Below are 18,016 nucleotides of genomic sequence, written 5' to 3' on the forward strand. Positions count from 1 at the left end.
AACCATGATTTTTTTTTCTGTACCCATATTTATATACTACCAATTTAAACTGTCTGTGATATTTCAAATAGCATTTGAATAATCGAAGGGGAATCTACATGTTGTCTCATAATCCCATTGGCGATTCACTGTTGACACAATGATTCATAACTGTTTTATGCTCATCGAACTGTCACCTGAGGCAGGGATTCAAAGAAGGGGAGAATTCATTGATTTTGAGTCTGGCATAAAATTCAGATCAACTACTATGGTAGAAATACACGAAAGTAATAAGTTTTGTAAAATAATTTTATAGAGTTGTTCATATTCAGTCTGTACTTTATTCAATTAAAGACATAAATAAATACTGTGCAGATTGTCAAATAAAATAATGTACATTTGGTAACAACAGTTGGTAACAATGTATAACAAACAATAATTGGAAAGAGAAAGAAAGAGACAAAAATTGCAGTACAGCTTTGAACAAGTTTGCACCAGCAGTTCAATTAAAATAGTGTTTTCGCTTTGGGCATATTGAAATCATATACAGACACAATGCAGTATCAAAAGTCTTATAAGCTTCTACTTCCATGGATTATTCCAGATCCCAGAAACATTACAGATGGTATTTTCACTTGGTACACTAAAGTGATCAGTATTTTCAGAATCAAGAAAAGTCCTATGGAAAGTCATGCTGAGAGCATAAAGCACCAGAGTTTCAGTGCAAATTTGCAAAAGTCACTACCACTAGATGCATTAATTCAACTTCTGAATTTTCAACTACAAATTTTGATACAGACAATTGTATATCACTCCAAGGTGTTTTTACTAATAACTTTTACACAACACATATTTTTTTAAATCATCTGTTTTTAGTACTGGTATGTCTAAGTTTGTATGAAATATCACAAATTAATTTATTATTAAATATAAAACATGTAAAAATACATTGTTTAAAAAGCAATATTTTATAAAACACGTAAGCAACTTATTTTGTTATTTAGTCATTCTTCTGGAGAGGGACAACAGTCTTCAGCGGTTTAGTTTAGCAACAAACCAATAACACCCCTGAACCCTGATTCCTTAAAGAATCAAATTCCAATGTGTGAAACAGCTTCAAACTTGTGAAAGAAATATACTGGTAGTGAAGAGGTAACAAGTTAAAATGTCATGCTTGAAGCTAAAATGACGAACATTTACTAAGCAACAAACTGTTTCTCTCTCATCATTTTATATGACCATAAATGAAAAAAAGCTTAGAAAAGGTTTTAAATAAGTTGTAAAGTTAATTGGAAGTCGCTAAGTGCTCTCATTCTCAAATACGGGATGAATATAGTCTGGGTATTTTGTGCGCCATGAGTTGCGCTGTCAACATACGTGCATAGTCTCTTAAATATAACACTTGATTTATTGTGTTAAACCTTTAACGTAAGATTATATCTCTTAATGAGTAGACCACAACAGCATTTTAAATTTCTAAATTCAGTTAATAATTATATGAAATACGGAAAATAGAATTATTGTTGCCCCTGGAAGCTGTTAGGTACCGGGTTTGACCATTGGTGTGAGGTCAACTGTACGAGCCGAAAGTGAGTTTGAATATCATATGGGTTGAGATTTGAGGATCATGTTTACCTTGTTATGCACACAAGATTCTTCTCAATAGACGTTATGATAAACCTTAGTCACATTCTTAAAATGTGCAATGAATAAGGTTAGGTTTAGTCTAGGAAAGAAAGTGGGAATGGGGAGAAACTGTCCAGTTGAGGGAGTTGGGAATTTCATCCCAATTTTTAGAAATATTATAAACTACTTTTAGTCTGAACTACTATTCGTTAATGTGTAGATGTGTATTAATTACTAGCCAATATAAATTGTGTCATTTTTAATAGGGGGTCCAGTATTAAACAAAGTGGTATATTCAAAGCCACAGAACAACCCAGGGAATCAGTCTTCAGTAGAGTCATATTTACTGACAGGTGACATTACAAGAGCTGAAATTTTGTGGTGTTTGTGTACCATCAGGAGTCATTTGTCAGTTCAGACTCGGCCAACTTGTTACCGTTAAGGTGGATTCACACTTGACAGAACATCAGCATCACATCAAATGATTCTCCTTTGTAGCTCAAATGGTGGCATTCACACATGCTGTCAATGAAACTTCATTGATACATCGCGTCAAGGTTTCTCAGGAGGTATTCCCCACTGACTACTATCGCAAAAAGGTCTTAATATGTTCTGGAACACAATGCTAAGTTACAGGTTTTTATTTTATACGCTGAAGGAATACATTGCAAAATAAACGATACCTACACTAAAGCACCAAAGAAACTGGTACAGACATGCGTATTGAAATACAGAGATATGTAAACAGGCAGAATATGGCACTGTGGTCACCAATGCCTATATAAGACAAGAAGTGTCGGACACAGTTGTTAGATCAGTTACTGCTGCTACAATAGCTCGTTATCAAGATTTAAGTGAGTTTGAATGTGGTGTTATAGTTGGCACATGAATGATGGGACACAACACCTCTGAAGTGGCAATGAAGTGCTGACCTTCTTATATGACCATTTCACAAGTGTACCTTAAATATCAGGAATCTGTTAAAACATCAAATCTCTGCAGCCAGAAAAAGATCCTACAAGAATAATACCAACAACAACTGAAGAGAATCAGTCAATGTGACAGAAGTGCAACCCTCCTGCAAATATTTCAATGGTGGGCCATCAGCAAGTTTCAGTGTGTGAACCATTCAAAGAAATATCATCAATGTGGGCTTTCAGAGCTGTTGGCCCACTTGTGTACACTTGACGACTGCATGACATAAAGCTTTACACCTTGTCTCAACCCTTCAACACTGAGATTGGACTGTTGATGACTGGAAACACGCTTCCTGGTCGGACGAGTCTCGTTTCAAATTGTATCGAGCTGATGGACGTGTACAGGTATGGAGACAACCTCATGAATCCACGTACCCTGCATATCGGCAGGGGCTATTCAAGCATGTGGGTGCTCTGTAATGGTGTGGGACATGTGCAGTTGGAACGGGACCCCTAGTACATCTAGATATGACTCCGATAGGTGACACATACATAAGCATCCTGTCTGATCACCAGCATCCATTCATGTCCATTGAGCATTCTGCAGGACTTGGGCAATTCTAGTAGGACAATGTGACACCCTACTCGTCCAGAATTGCTACAGAGTGGCTCCAGGAACATTCTTCTGAGTTTAAATGCTTCCAATGGTACCAAACTCCCAGACACGAACATTATTGAACATATCTGAAACGCCTTGCAAAGTGCTGTTTGGAAGATATCTCCACCCCCTCGTACTCTACAGATTTATGGATAGCCCTGCAGGAGTCATGGTGTCAGCTCCCTTCAGCAATAGTTCAGACATTAGTTGAGTTCATGCCATGTCTTGTTGCAGCACTTCTGTATGCTCATGGGGGCCCTACACGATATTGTGTACCAGTTTCTTTGACTCTTCAGTGTTTATTGTTCAAGTCCTCAACTCACGATTCTTCCTGTGAAACAGCAGAAAGAAAAACATGGAGTAAAACTGAGGCGGCATGCAGAAGTTTAAAATAAGATTTGTAATAAATTAATGATGAATAGTGTGTAGCAGAAATATATGGAAACATAGTTCAAGTACACTAAAATGGCCTATCTATACGTACCATAAGCAAACCATCAGCTTCTGTCAAGGTGATATTTGATGTATAAATCTTGAATTCCTCTTTTTAATTTTTATTTGTATTTTGGTTAACAGGTAAAAAAACTTGTTTAGACATTCTGAAATATTTATAAAGTGACTCCTCCTCTTCCACCTCCTGTAAAGAGTGTCGAACTTACTTTCACAGCCTTGATTTCTTTAAAAAATTTTCTAACCCAGACTCTTTTTGTTCTCTGTTTCTCACCATCAAGTGTAACAGCAATCATTTGCTTTAGACTGAATTTCGGCATTTTATGACGATCTGCTATGAACTACGAAATAACGCCTCTACTGAGTAACTTATGAACTGGCTGTAATGCCATCACATTCTTTGGATGTTGTAGTGCCATATCATGTGAATGCTCAGGAATTCCTCTGACTATTGATGTTCAAAAACATGACGGTGACCTTCTGGCAAGTGTGAATCCATCTTCATTCCCTTCATTATTTCTGGACAGTCAAATTGCAAAGAAAATGCAGTTGCAAAAGTCAAAACTCTGTTAGAGCGTTGTATACACATTGGCACCATGCATGGGACGTAAACTTGCTGACCTCATTGACAAATGTGAAATGACCATACTCGTATTTGATGAAAGTATGAATACTGTTTCTTGAAAACCCAGATGGATTCATATGTATGATTTTGGGACTATGATATACCATTGATAACAATGTGTTACTTTGATTCTGTTCTTCTTAAAAACATCCGAGGGCAAATGATTTGCTCGAAGGTATAAATGATCGCTGGGTTTGGAAAACCTAAAAAAAGATTCAGTTATCAGTAGATGGACCAAACATGAATTTAAAACTTTTGAATGACTTTAACAAGGAACTAAAATAATCCTTTGCTTTTCTACAACTGCTACAAATTGGTACCTGCAGTTTGCGCATATTGTATGGCACTTTCAAACCAGGCATACCCTAAACTAGTTGGGACATTGTGTAAGTTTTGACAGCAGTTTATTATTTACTTCATGATTCAGCAGCACGAAGGTCACAATATCCTGTAATAACCAGATCTTTATCTTTTCGTAAGTCATTTTGTGGAACAATATGGGTCGAAGACACCAATGCAGCTGAGAAATGTACTAAGTTAAAGAAATTGAAAACTATTTCTCAATCACTATATTTCAGAGTTGTTTCTAAAGCTGTCAATGACAAATAGCTAGTTCCAGAACTGACATTCTTCAGGTCAACAGCACACTTGTTGGAATCAATTTTAGTCGATTTTCAGAGTGGTGTCCCAATGGCTTCATACCTGTATGATGTACTACATAATCTTATGAATATGTTGTTGCAGCAAGTTGTGAAACAAGGTCTTTTTTCAAAAAATCATCTGAGAATCGACGTAAAAGTATGTAAAGAATTTAATTACAGCAAGACAGTTCAATCTGAATTATGCTACAAGAACTGCACTGAAAAAAATTAACACTGTATCTGAAGAGGAAATATTGTTGCTAAAGGAAAACATACGAACATTCATTATCGGCATAGTAGAGAAGTTGTAAGAAAAATCACCACTCCAATAAAATGTAACACATGCAATTTCCTGCTTGAATCCAGAAATTGCATTCAACCAGGAAGTAGCTCAAAGAAGATCGACAGTAAGTCTTGAAATTTTGGTATCAAACAGAAGAATGCCAGGTTCAAAGGCAGAGTGTCAGACTTGAGTTTGTGGGGATCTACAAAGAAAAAAGAAATGAAGATGAGGTGAAACATTGCAAAACAAGTGAAAATCATCTTGATAAATTCTGGATTAATATAATCAAATTATCTTCAAAGCTATACCCAAATTTCCAAGATTTTGTACAAATTATTTTAACAATCTCACAAGGAAATGCTTATGTTGAGTGAAGCTTTCCTGTAAACTCAGAAATCAAAGTTTAAAATCAAACAAAAAGAAAACATTATTGCTCAAAGATACATAGATGACACAGTCTGGGATGTAAATGGTGTTGACAATTTCAACATCGATAAAAATCTTATGCACTATTCTCACAATACACATTCTTTTTTTGAAGACAATACGAAACATATGGTGAAGGAAGGTGAAAGAAGAAGGGAGGAATGATTATTGGACAAATGAAAGCAAACTAAAATCAAAGAATTGGAAACAAAAGGAGCACCACATATGTTGAGTGAAGAGCCTCAGAGATTTAGACAAAGATAGAAAATTTAAAGAAACAATTTATTCACAATTGTCATAACAAATTTCTATGGTTTGTTTTCTTTTTTCAGCAAATTACAATGTATATATATATGTGTAAAAACAGAATTTGTAATTTTTTTTGCATTTTTTATTGCCTGTAAAGCATAATATAGTATACAACGTTTATTCTTTATTTTTTTTAAACAAAAAAATTTTCATCTGTGATTTACACTACTAAAGAAAAAACTTGTAATTAATTATGCATATTCTAATAATTATCAATATATAGTATTAGTCGCAGATTTAACATGGAAAAAATTTGCCATGAAAATCCTGGAAAAAACCTGCAACAAGCATGGAAAACACCTTGAATTCGAAAATGATCAATTGCTGCACATTCTGTCAGTGAGGTTTCTGTGAGGGTTTGACTCCAAATTGTGATGGCTATCGCACCTGAGAGACCTGAAAGCCAGAACACCAAAGGCACTGAATATCTTAAAGTATCTTAGCCACAAGTCTTGGGAAGCAGACAGGGCACATCTGCTCCAGTTTTATAAGGCCTTTGTGTGTTCATGGCTGGACTATGGTTGCACAGTGTATGGATAAGGGAGGCCTTTTTATTTGAAGATCATTGACACTGTCCACCATGAGGAGATTCGGCTGGCCACTGGTGCTTATAGGACCAGTCACACACCCAGTCTGTGCTGAGGCTGGGGAACTGCCACTCACAATTCAGCAGCAGCTTCTCATGGTGTGTCAGGCATGTAAGTTTCCTGCAGATCCAACTTGCCCTGCATACTATACTGTTGCTCGTCTGCCTCTGAAATGCCTTTTCTCCAACCATCCATCAGCCACAAGGCTGTTTGAGATCTGTGGGCAGCGTGTGCTGGAGTCGCTCCATGTGGTGCAAGTACAATCCCAAATCCAGAGATTTAACCATTTGCCACCCTGGTTACTGCAGAGGCCCAGTGTAATTTTAGATTTAGTACAGTACAAGAGAGATTGCAAACCTGCTTCTGTTTTTAATGTGATATTTTCTAACGTTTTATATGAGCACCACAACAATGTAGCTTGCTTTATATATGGGTTAAGCAGTAGGGCACCATTAGTTGCTCCGTTGTTTTCCTGAATCGTGTCCTCAAGGTCTGACTGCTTCTGGAATTCACTGTCCTTGTTGCGGAATTACATGCAATCTTTAGGACACTGGAGCAGATGAGATGTTCTTCCAGTGCTAAATTTCTTGTCTGTTCCAATTCTCTGAGTGTCCTCCACACTCTTCAACATTTGTACCAAGCAGACAAAGTAATACAGAATCTCCTCCAACTACAAGGACTGAGGAAGGTGGTGTCTTTTTACTGGGTACCAGGAACATGGGTATTGCAGGGAATGAAAGGGTGGATCTAGCACCCAACTGATCTTCCGTTCTTTCAGTGTGCCTTTGCCCTGCACACTATCTCCTCACTGTTGAGGTATAATGTCATGCATTGATGGGAAGACAAGTGGCTGGAAGTGACCGACAATAAGCTCCATGTAGTAACGCTCACAACTCAGCTGTGGTGTACCTTCTTCCAGCCATGTTGATGGGATGAGGTCCTTCTTACTCGTCTTCACATAAGCCAAGCCCTATGGCATGTGGCTTCTTACTCTGACAAGAGTACCCTCCAATGTCTGGTGCTTGTGGTGTACAGATAACTGTATGCCCCATTTTATTGGACTGTGTTTTGTTTTCCAACCAGAAGGCTGCAACAACTTTACCAACAGATCTGCCCTCTATTTTAAGTAATCTTCAAACAGACATGGTTAGGATTTCAAAGTTTTGTGAATTGTCCCAACATTTTACCCAAGGTTTTAATGTGTTAACAGAGTAACTAGGTCATCCATATTTTTAAAAGTGGCCAGCCAGTCACATTTCCCTGTGCATTCTTTCTGCTCTTCTGTTGCTTTACTTTTGTTTTAATCTCCTGTATAGCACATTTTAGTCTCAGCATGTATGTTAAAATTTTGCTATTTTATTCGCATTCATTTCTTTTAAAGTGTGTAAGGGCACTGATAATCTTGCCATTGGGCACTGGTAAACTCCAAACAAACAAACACACACACACACACACACACACATTTTATGTTTTACTGCTGTTCACATTATTTTTTGTTAATCACATCACAAGCTGCATACCCTCAATAAATTGTTTGCCACACACACACACACACACACACACATTTTATGTTTTACTGCTGTTCACATTATTTTTTGTTAATCACATCACAAGCTGCATACCCTCAATAAATTGTTTGCCTGCTGTTGAAAATAATTTCAGCTTGTAAAAACAAATTTTAATATTTATTTTGCATAGTATTTACTGCTTTTATAGTGAACCCAATTCGATTTCAATTAACAGTATATAACACACTACTGGCATTGCTTGTGCTACTAATTGCCAAATACGGTTTACTGTTCACAGTAAATAACAGAAATAGCATGAATAATAATAATAATAATATTATTTATTCAGCATCAAATAATCAAATAGAATCCCTAGAAATAATACAGATCCAGGACATCATACAGATTATTCTTCTGACTCCATCAGTTTATAAATTACAAACTAAAGATTTGAATAAAATAGAAAGAAACATTCCACATGGGAAAAATATATTAAAAACAAAGATTCCATGACTTACCAAATGGGAAAGTGCTGGTAGATAGGCACAATAAAAAACACACACACAAAATTTCAAGCTTTCACAACCAACGGTTGCTTCGTCAGGAAAGAGGGAAGGATGAAAGGATGTGGGTTTTAAGGGAGAGGGTAAGGAGTCATTCCAATCCCGGGAGCGCAAAGACTTACCTTATGGGGAAGAAAAGGACAGGTATACACTCACACACACACACACATATCCATCCACACATATAGACACAAGCAGATATATATAACAGAAAGAAACTTCCACATGGGAAAAATATATTAAAAATAAAGATTCCAAGACTTACCAAGCGGGAAAGCGCCGGCAGACAGGCACATGAACAAAACACACAAACACACACACAAAATTACGAGCTTTCGCAACTGGCAGTTGCTTCGTCAGGAAGGAAGGAAGGAGAGGGAAAAATGAAAGGGTGTGGGTTTTAAGGGAGAGGGTAAGGAGTCATTCCAATCCCGGGAGCGGAAAGACTTCCCTTAGGGGAAAAAAAAGGACAGGTGTACACTCGCACACACACACACATATCCATCCGCACATACACAGACACAAGCAGACATATTTAAAGGCAAAGAGTTAAGGGCAGAGATGTCAGTCGAGGCGGAAGTACAGAGGCAAAGAAGTTGTTGAAAGACAGGTGAGGTATGAGCGGCGGCAACTTGAAATTAGCGGAGGTTGAGGCCTGGCGGATATCGAGAAGAGAGGATATACTGAAGGGCGAGTTCCCATCTCCGGAGTTCGGATAGGTTGGTGTTGGTGGGAAGTATCCAGATAACTCGGACGGTGTAACACTGTGCCAAGATGTGCTGGCCGTGCATCAAGGCATGTTTAGCCACAGGGTGATCCTCATTACCAACAAACACTGTCTGCCTGTGTCCATTCATGCGAATGGACAGTTTGTTGCTGGTCATTCCCACATAGAAAGCATCACAGTGCAGGCAGGTCAGTTGGTAGATCACATGGGTGCTTTCACATGTGGCTCTCCCTTTGATTGTGTACACCTTCCGGGTTACAGGACTGGAGTAGGTGGTGGTGGGAGGGTGCATAGGACAGGTTTTACACCGGGGGCGGTTGCAAGGGTAGGAGCCAGAGGGTAGGGGAGGTGGTTTGGGGATTTCATAGGGATGAACCAAGAGGTTACGAAGGTTAGGTGGACGGCGGAAAGACACTCTTGGTGGAGTGGGGAGGATTTCATGAAGGATGGATCTCATTTCGGGGCAGGACTTTAGGAAGTCGTATCCCTGCTGGAGAGCCACATTCAAGGTCTGATCCAGTCCCGGGAAGTATTCTGTTACAAGTGGGGCACTTTTGGGGTTCTTCTGTGAGAGGTTCTGGGTTTGAGGGGATGAGGAAGTGGCTCTGGTTATCTGCTTCTGTACCAGGTTGGGAGGGTAGTTGCGGGATGCGAAAGCTGTTTTCAGGTTGTTGGTGTAATGGTCGAGGGATTCAGGACTGGAGCAGATTCGTTTGCCACGAAGGCCTAGGCTGTAGGGAAGGGACCGTTTGATATGGAATGGGTGGCAGCTGTCATAATGGAGGTACTGTTGCTTGTTGGTGGGTTTGATGTGGACGGATGTGTGCAGCTGGCCATTGGACAGATGGAGGTCAACATCTAGGAAAGTGGCATGGGATTTGGAGTAGGACCAGGTGAATCTGATGGAACCAAAGGAGTTGAGGTTGGAGAGGAAATTCTGGAGTTGTTCTTCACTGTGAGTCCAGATCATGAAGATGTCATCAATAAATCTGTACCAAACTTTGGGTTGGCAGGCTTGGGTAACCAAGAAGGCTTCCTCTAAGCGACCCATAAATAGGTTGGCATATGAGGGGGCCATACTGGTACCCATGGCTGTTCCCTTTAATTGTTGGTATGTCTGGCCTTCAAAAGTGAAGAAGTTGTGGGTCAGGATGAAGCTGGCTAAGGTGACGAGGAAAGAGGTTTTAGGTAGGGTGGCAGGTGATCGGCGTGAAAGGAAGTGCTCCATTGCAGCGAGGCCCTGGACGTGCGGGATATTTGTGTATAGGGAAGTGGCATCAATGGTTACCAGGATGGTTTCTGGGGGTAACAGACTGGGTACGGATTCCAGGCGTTCGAGAAAGTGGTTGGTGTCTTTGATGAAGGATGGGAGACTGCATGTAATGGGTTGAAGGTGTTGATCTACGTAGGCAGAGATACGTTCTGTGGGGGCTTGGTAACCAGCTACAATTGGGCGGCCAGGATGTTTGGGTTTGTGAATTTTAGGAAGTAGGTAGAAGGTAGGAGTGCGAGGTGACGGTGGGGTGAGGAGTTTGATGGAGTCAGGTGAAAGGTTTTGTAGGGGGCCTAAGGTTCTGAGGATTCCTTGAAGCTCCGCCTGGACATCAGGAATGGGATTACTTCGGCAAACTTTGTACGTAGAGTTGTCTGAAAGCTGACGCAGTCCCTCAGCCACATACTCCCGACGATCAAGTACCACAGTTGTGGAACCCTTGTCAGCCGGAAGAATGATGATGGATCGGTCAGCTTTCAGATCACGGATAGCCTGGGATTCAGCTGTGGTGATGTTGGGAGTAGGATTAAGGTTTTTCAAGAAAGATTGAGAGGAAAGGCTGGAGGTGAGAAATTCCTGGAAGGTTTGGAGAGGGTGATTTTGAGGAAGAGGAGGTGGGTCCCGCTGTGATGGAGGATGGAACTGTTGCAGGCAGGGTTCAATTTGGATAGTGTCTTGGGGAGTTGGATCATTAGGAGTGGGATCAGGATTGTTTTTCTTCGTGGCAAAGTGATATTTCCAGCAGAGACTACGAGTGTAGGACAGTAAATCCTTGACAAGGGCAGTTTGGTTGAACCTGGGAGTGGGGCTGAAGGTGAGGCCTTTGGATAGGACAGAGGTTTCGGATTGGGAGAGGGGTTTGGAGGAAAGGTTAACTACTGAATTGGGGTGTTGTGGTTCCAGATTGTGTTGACTAGAATTTTGAGGTGTTGGGGGGAGTGGAGCTGGAAGTGGGAGATTGAGTAGATGGGAGAGACTGGGTCTGTGTGCAATGAGAGGAGGTTGAGGTTTGTTGGAAAGGTTGTGGAGGGTGAGTGAGTTGCCTTTCCGGAGGTGGGAAACCAGGAGATTGGATAGTTTTTTGAGGTGGAGGGTGGCATGTTGTTCTAATTTGCGGTTGGCCTGTAGGAGGATGCTATGTACAGCCGGTGTGGATGCGGGAGAGGAAAGATTGAGGACTTTGATTTGGGATAGGAGTTGACGGGTGTGTTCATTGGCCGAGTCGATGTATAGGTGAAGGATTAGGCGGGTGAGGGCTATGGATTGTGCTGTTTGGAACTGGTATAAGGACTGATGGAAAGAAGGATTGCAGCCAGAGATGGGAACTTTAAGTGTGAGGCCTTTGGGAGTAATGCCAAATGTCAGACAAGCCTGAGTAAATAAAATATGGGAGCGTAATCTGGCTAGGGTGAAGGCATGTTTGCGGAGGGAATGTAAATAAAATTTAATGGGGTCGTTGTAGGGATGTTGTGAGGTTGACATGGTATTGGTAGGTGGAAAGGGTAATATGAGGTTAAAGTGAAAGTAAAGAGAGATTTATATAGGGAGAGATAAAGGTGTGAAAAAAGTCGAAAAAGTGTTGGTTTGAGATGAGCTATGTTGATCATGTGCTGAACTTAGGTTGGTGAACAACAATGGGTGCAAAGGTTGGGTAGTTATGTTGTCTCCAGATCACTTTAAAGGGTGGGGAAATTCAAGAAAATTTCGAGAAATTCAAGAAAATTTCGACAAAAAAATTTTTTCGAAAAAAGTTTCGAAAAAATAATTTGCGAGAAAATAAAATTCGAAAAAAATTTTTGAATAAAATCTCGAAGAATATGTGTGTAAATGTATTCAAAGGACTGGTTATGTACTGGCAGGTTATGATAATGAGGCTAACAATTGTTTGATGAAGAAATAATAACGTGTAAACCTGTGGGAAGCTGCTAGAAAATGATCGGTTTTGTGGGAATCCTCAGAACCTTAGGCCCCCTACAAAACCTTTCACCTGACTCCATCAAACTCCTCACCCCACCGTCACCTCGCACTCCTACCTTCTACCTACTTCCTAAAATTCACAAACCCAAACATCCTGGCCGCCCCATTGTAGCTGGTTACCAAGCCCCCACAGAACGTATCTCTGCCTACGTAGATCAACACCTTCAACCCATTACATGCAGTCTCCCATCCTTCATCAAAGACACCAACCACTTTCTCGAACGCCTGGAATCCGTACCCAGTCTGTTACCCCCAGAAACCATCCTGGTAACCATTGATGCCACTTCCCTATACACAAATATCCCGCACGTCCAGGGCCTCGCTGCAATGGAGCACTTCCTTTCACGCCGATCACCTGCCACCCTACCTAAAACCTCTTTCCTCGTCACCTTAGCCAGCTTCATCCTGACCCACAACTTCTTCACTTTTGAAGGCCAGACATACCAACAATTAAAGGGAACAGCCATGGGTACCAGGATGGCCCCCTCATATGCCAACCTATTTATGGGTCGCTTAGAGGAAGCCTTCTTGGTTACCCAAGCCTGCCAACCCAAAGTGTGGTACAGATTTATTGATGACATCTTCATGATCTGGACTCACAGTGAAGAACAACTCCAGAATTTCCTCTCCAACCTCAACTCCTTTGGTTCCATCAGATTCACCTGGTCCTACTCCAAATCCCATGCCACTTTCCTAGATGTTGACCTCCATCTGTCCAATGGCCAGCTGCACACATCCGTCCACATCAAACCCACCAACAAGCAACAGTACCTGCATTATGACAGCTGCCACCCATTCCATATCAAACGGTCCCTTCCCTACAGCCTAGGCCTTCGTGGCAAACGAATCTGCTCCAGTCCTGAATCCCTCGACCATTACACCAACAACCTGAAAACAGCTTTCGCATCCCGCAACTACCCTCCCAACCTGGTACAGAAGCAGATAACCAGAGCCATTTCCTCATCCCCTCAAACCCAGAACCTCTCACAGAAGAACCCCAAAAGTGCCCCACTTGTAACAGAATACGTCCCGGGACTGGATCAGACCTTGAATGTGGCTCTCCAGCAGGGATACGACTTCCTAAAATCCTGCCCCGAAATGAGATCCATCCTTCATGAAATCCTCCCCACTCCACCAAGAGTGTCTTTCCGCCGTCCACCTAACCTTCGTAACCTCTTGGTTCATCCCTATGAAATCCCCAAACCACCTCCCCTACCCTCTGGCTCCTACCCTTGCAACCGCCCCCGGTGTAAAACCTGTCCTATGCACCCTCCCACCACCACCTACTCCAGTCCTGTAACCCGGAAGGTGTACACAATCAAAGGGAGAGCCACATGTGAAAGCACCCACGTGATTTACCAACTGACCTGCCTGCACTGTGATGCTTTCTATGTGGGAATGACCAGCAACAAACTGTCCATTCGCATGAATGGACACAGGCAGACAGTGTTTGTTGGTAATGAGGATCACCCTGTGGCTAAACATGCCTTGATGCACGGCCGGCACATCTTAGCACAGTGTTACACCGTCCGAGTTATCTGGATACTTCCCACCAACACCAACCTATCCGAACTCCGGAGATGGGAACTCGCCCTTCAGTATATCCTCTCTTCTCGATATCCGCCAGGCCTCAACCTCCGCTAATTTCAAGTTGCCGCCGCTCATACCTCACCTGTCTTTCAACAACTTCTTTGCCTCTGACTTCCGCCTCGACTGACATCTCTGCCCTTAACTCTTTGCCTTTAAATATGTCTGCTTGTGTCTGTGTATGTGCGGATGGATATGGGTGTGTGTGTGCGAGTGTACACCTGTCCTTTTTTTTCACCTAAGGGAAGTCTTTCCGCTCCCGGGATTGGAATGACTCCTTACCCTCTCCCTTAAAACCCACACCCTTTCATTTTTCCCTCTCCTTCCTTCCTTCCTGACGAAGCAACTGCCAGTTGCGAAAGCTCGCAATTTTGTGTGTGTGTTTGTGTGTTTTGTTCATGTGCCTGTCTGCCGGCGCTTTCCCGCTTGGTAAGTCTTGGAATCTTTATATATATATATATATATATATATATATATATATATATATATATATATATATATATATATATATATATGTGTGTGTGTGTGTGTGTGTGTGTGTGTGAGTGCATACCTGTCCTTTTATCCCCTAAGGTAAGTCTTTGCGCTCCCGGGATTGGAATGACTCCTTACCCTCTCCCTTAAAACCCACATCCTTTCATCTTTCCCTCTCCTTCCCTCCTTCCTGATGAAGCAAACGTTGGTTCCAAAAGCTTGAAATTTTGTACGTGTGTTTTTTGTTGTGCCTATCTACCAGCACTTTCCCATTTGGTAAGTCATGGAATCATTGTTTTTAATAAACTAAAGATTTGTTTGTATTAATAAATTTCACATTTTGATGCATTTTACAGTTGGTAGTATACAATGACAATATTACAAATATTGTTTTTATCAACATTATATTAGTTGTAGGTTACTTAAAACTTTGAGCTTGACATATATCATGCAGATATAATACTCGTCTAGGGAATAAAAAGGGTTTTCAATTAGAATTCCTTTTAGCTGATCTTTTAATTTGTTAGTAGGAAGGGTTGTGAGACTTTTTGGTAAGGCATTGCCTAGCTTTAGCCCAGAATGAAGTGCCTTTTTTTTCATATAAAGCTGTTCTGTGGCTATTTACATGGTATCTGAACTTTTGCCTTGTATCGCACTGGTGCAGGTCACAGTTGAAATTTGAATTTATTGTTTTCACAAGCAATATAACTTTCAATATGTGTACACCTATAATGGTAAGCACACCTAATTTTGGTAACAGATTCCGACATGATTCTCAAGGTTTGGCACCACTAATAATTCTGATAACTTTTTTCTGTAGTATTAATAATGTGCTTAGGTTGGCTTGAGTTGTTGCACCCCATATTTCTACAGTATAGTTTAAATTTGATGAGAATAGGGCATGGTAAGCAGTTTTTAGTACACACATGTCCTTACAATATTTGCTAATCATATTTATAGCAAACACATTCTTTGAAAGCTTACATGCTAAGGAATCAATATGCATGTCCCATTCGAGGCTGTCCTGGATTGTAATTCCCAAGAACTTTGTCCATTTTTCCTTTTTTACAATGTCATTCCCTATGGATAATTTCATGTCAAATTCTATTTGTTTCCTTGTGTTAAATTCCATCATTGTAGTCTTTGAAGCACTTACATTTAGTTGGCTTTCATTAAAATACTTGACTATTTCATTAGTTACACTGTTGCACAGCACCTCCAGACTCTCATAGTCTTTGTGTTTACACACTATTGATGTGTTTTTGTACAGTTAGGAGAACAATACTGTATATCAATAACATAAATCAAGAAAAGAAGGGGTCCCAAGACAGAACCTTGAGGCACTCCATATTTCATATCAGTAATTTTAGTTACATACTCCTTGTTCTCTATGGTCGTTATTATTTTGTCTATTAATTGTGCTGCTGCTGCTGATATTGATTTGTTTCTCATAAAGCCATACTGATTTTCAAATATTAAATTGTGTTGACTCAGGAATGTCACTAGTCTAGTATAAATAACTTTCTCAATTACCTTAGAAAATGCAGGTAAGTTTGAGATGGGGCAGTAGTTTTCAATTTTAGATTTATCACCTTTCTTGTAAATCAGGGTTACTTGTGCTATCTTTAGACTATCTGGGAAACAACCTGATGCAACTACAGCATTTACTGCTGTGGCCATGGCATCTGATATGTTGTCTATGCATCTTTTCAGTGTACTGATAGACAATCCATCATAGCCTTCTGATTTTGTATTTTTTAATGACATTACTATGTTTTTGACTTCCTTGCTATTGGTTGGGGCCAAGTATATGCTTTGTTTGATTGGAATGCCTCTATATCTATGCTGAAGATTCTTAAAATGGTCATTGACAAATTTTCCAACAGAAGAAAAGTACTCAATAAAAACATTTGCAATCTGACATTGGCATTTCATGATATGCCCTTTATGGTTTATAGTAAAATCACTTGTTGATCTGTCCTTACAATCCCTAAAGCTATTTATTACTTTCCAAACAGCTAAACCTGTGTTAGTAGAGTTTCTTTTTAACATTGTGGCTACATATTTACTTTTAATTTGTTGCAGAAGATCTTTATAGTAATCCTGATAGTTCTTAAATTCTACCTTTAGTGTATTCAAATGGCTCTGAGCACTATGGTACTTAACATCTATGGTCATCAGTCCTATAGAACTTAGAACTACTTAAACCTAACTAACCTAAGGCCATCACACAACACCCAGTCATCATGAGGCAGAGAAAATCCCTAACCCCACCGGGAATCAAACCTGGGAACCCAGGTGTGGGAAGCGAGAACGCTACCACATGACCACGAGCTGTGGACATTAGTGTATTATTATTGTTATTATTTATCATTGCATATTGGAAAAGTCTTAAGTTTCTCTCTTGCTGTTTTTACTTCATGATTTATCTAGTTATTTTTTGTATCTTTTTGCAGTCATTTACTGTAAAGGTCATTTCTGGGCATGAGACATTGAAGCAATAATAAAAATCTGATAAAAAAATCACTGAAAGTAATGCTGTTTTTTTCACCCCATTGTAAGCTTTTCAGCAAACCGTTGAAATCTTGAACATTGTCATCATTGGTGATTCTTTTTGTCACATATTGTTTCTCTTTTCTATTTACATGAAGATTTTGAGCTTCTATCAATACCTGTATTGCATGTTGGTCAGAAATGGCAAACTTCAGAACTGATGCACTGCATGTAAAGTGGGACTTGTTAGTTATAATGTTGTTAATGCATAATTTTACACAGTTGACCTCCCGAGTGGGCTCATTTATCAGAAATGTTAAGTTAAATTGAGCTGATATTAGCATTAGTTTTTTAGATACAGAGTCATTGGTCAGCAAGTCTCCAGTTAGTATTATGTTAACCCAGCCATTTTTATTGTACTGTTTACTGTCAATGTCAACAAGCAGGTCATTAAGAACACCAAAGAAACTATCTAGGCTACCAGATGGAGGTCTGTATAGGCCTAAAATAATTTAGTTCTCTTTCCCCCACTTATAATTAATTGCTGCTAGTCCTATCACACCCTCAATGCTGAAAGCAATTACATCTATTACACTATAATTACTACCATTGGCTCCAAAGATAGCTACCCCACCACCATGTTTCTCTTTTCTACTGAAAGCAGAGAAAAAGACAATGGAGAGTGGTTTCCATACACTATTAGCTCATCTGTGTACCAGTGTTCATTTATAACTAAAACATCAGGGTTATCAATAGCTGCAATGGTATCCAACTTGTTGTGCTTATTGCCAAGACTTTGAAAGTTCTGCTGAATTAATCTGAAAGTGAGTTTGGATTGCTGAACGCTTGATGGATGTGTCACCCTACCAGACTGTTTGTTTTTAAGAGTACAAGGGTTCCGCTGTATATTAGG

Source organism: Schistocerca gregaria, chromosome 2 (assembly GCF_023897955.1).
Source record: "Schistocerca gregaria isolate iqSchGreg1 chromosome 2, iqSchGreg1.2, whole genome shotgun sequence".
NCBI classification, from domain to species: domain Eukaryota; kingdom Metazoa; phylum Arthropoda; class Insecta; order Orthoptera; family Acrididae; genus Schistocerca; species Schistocerca gregaria.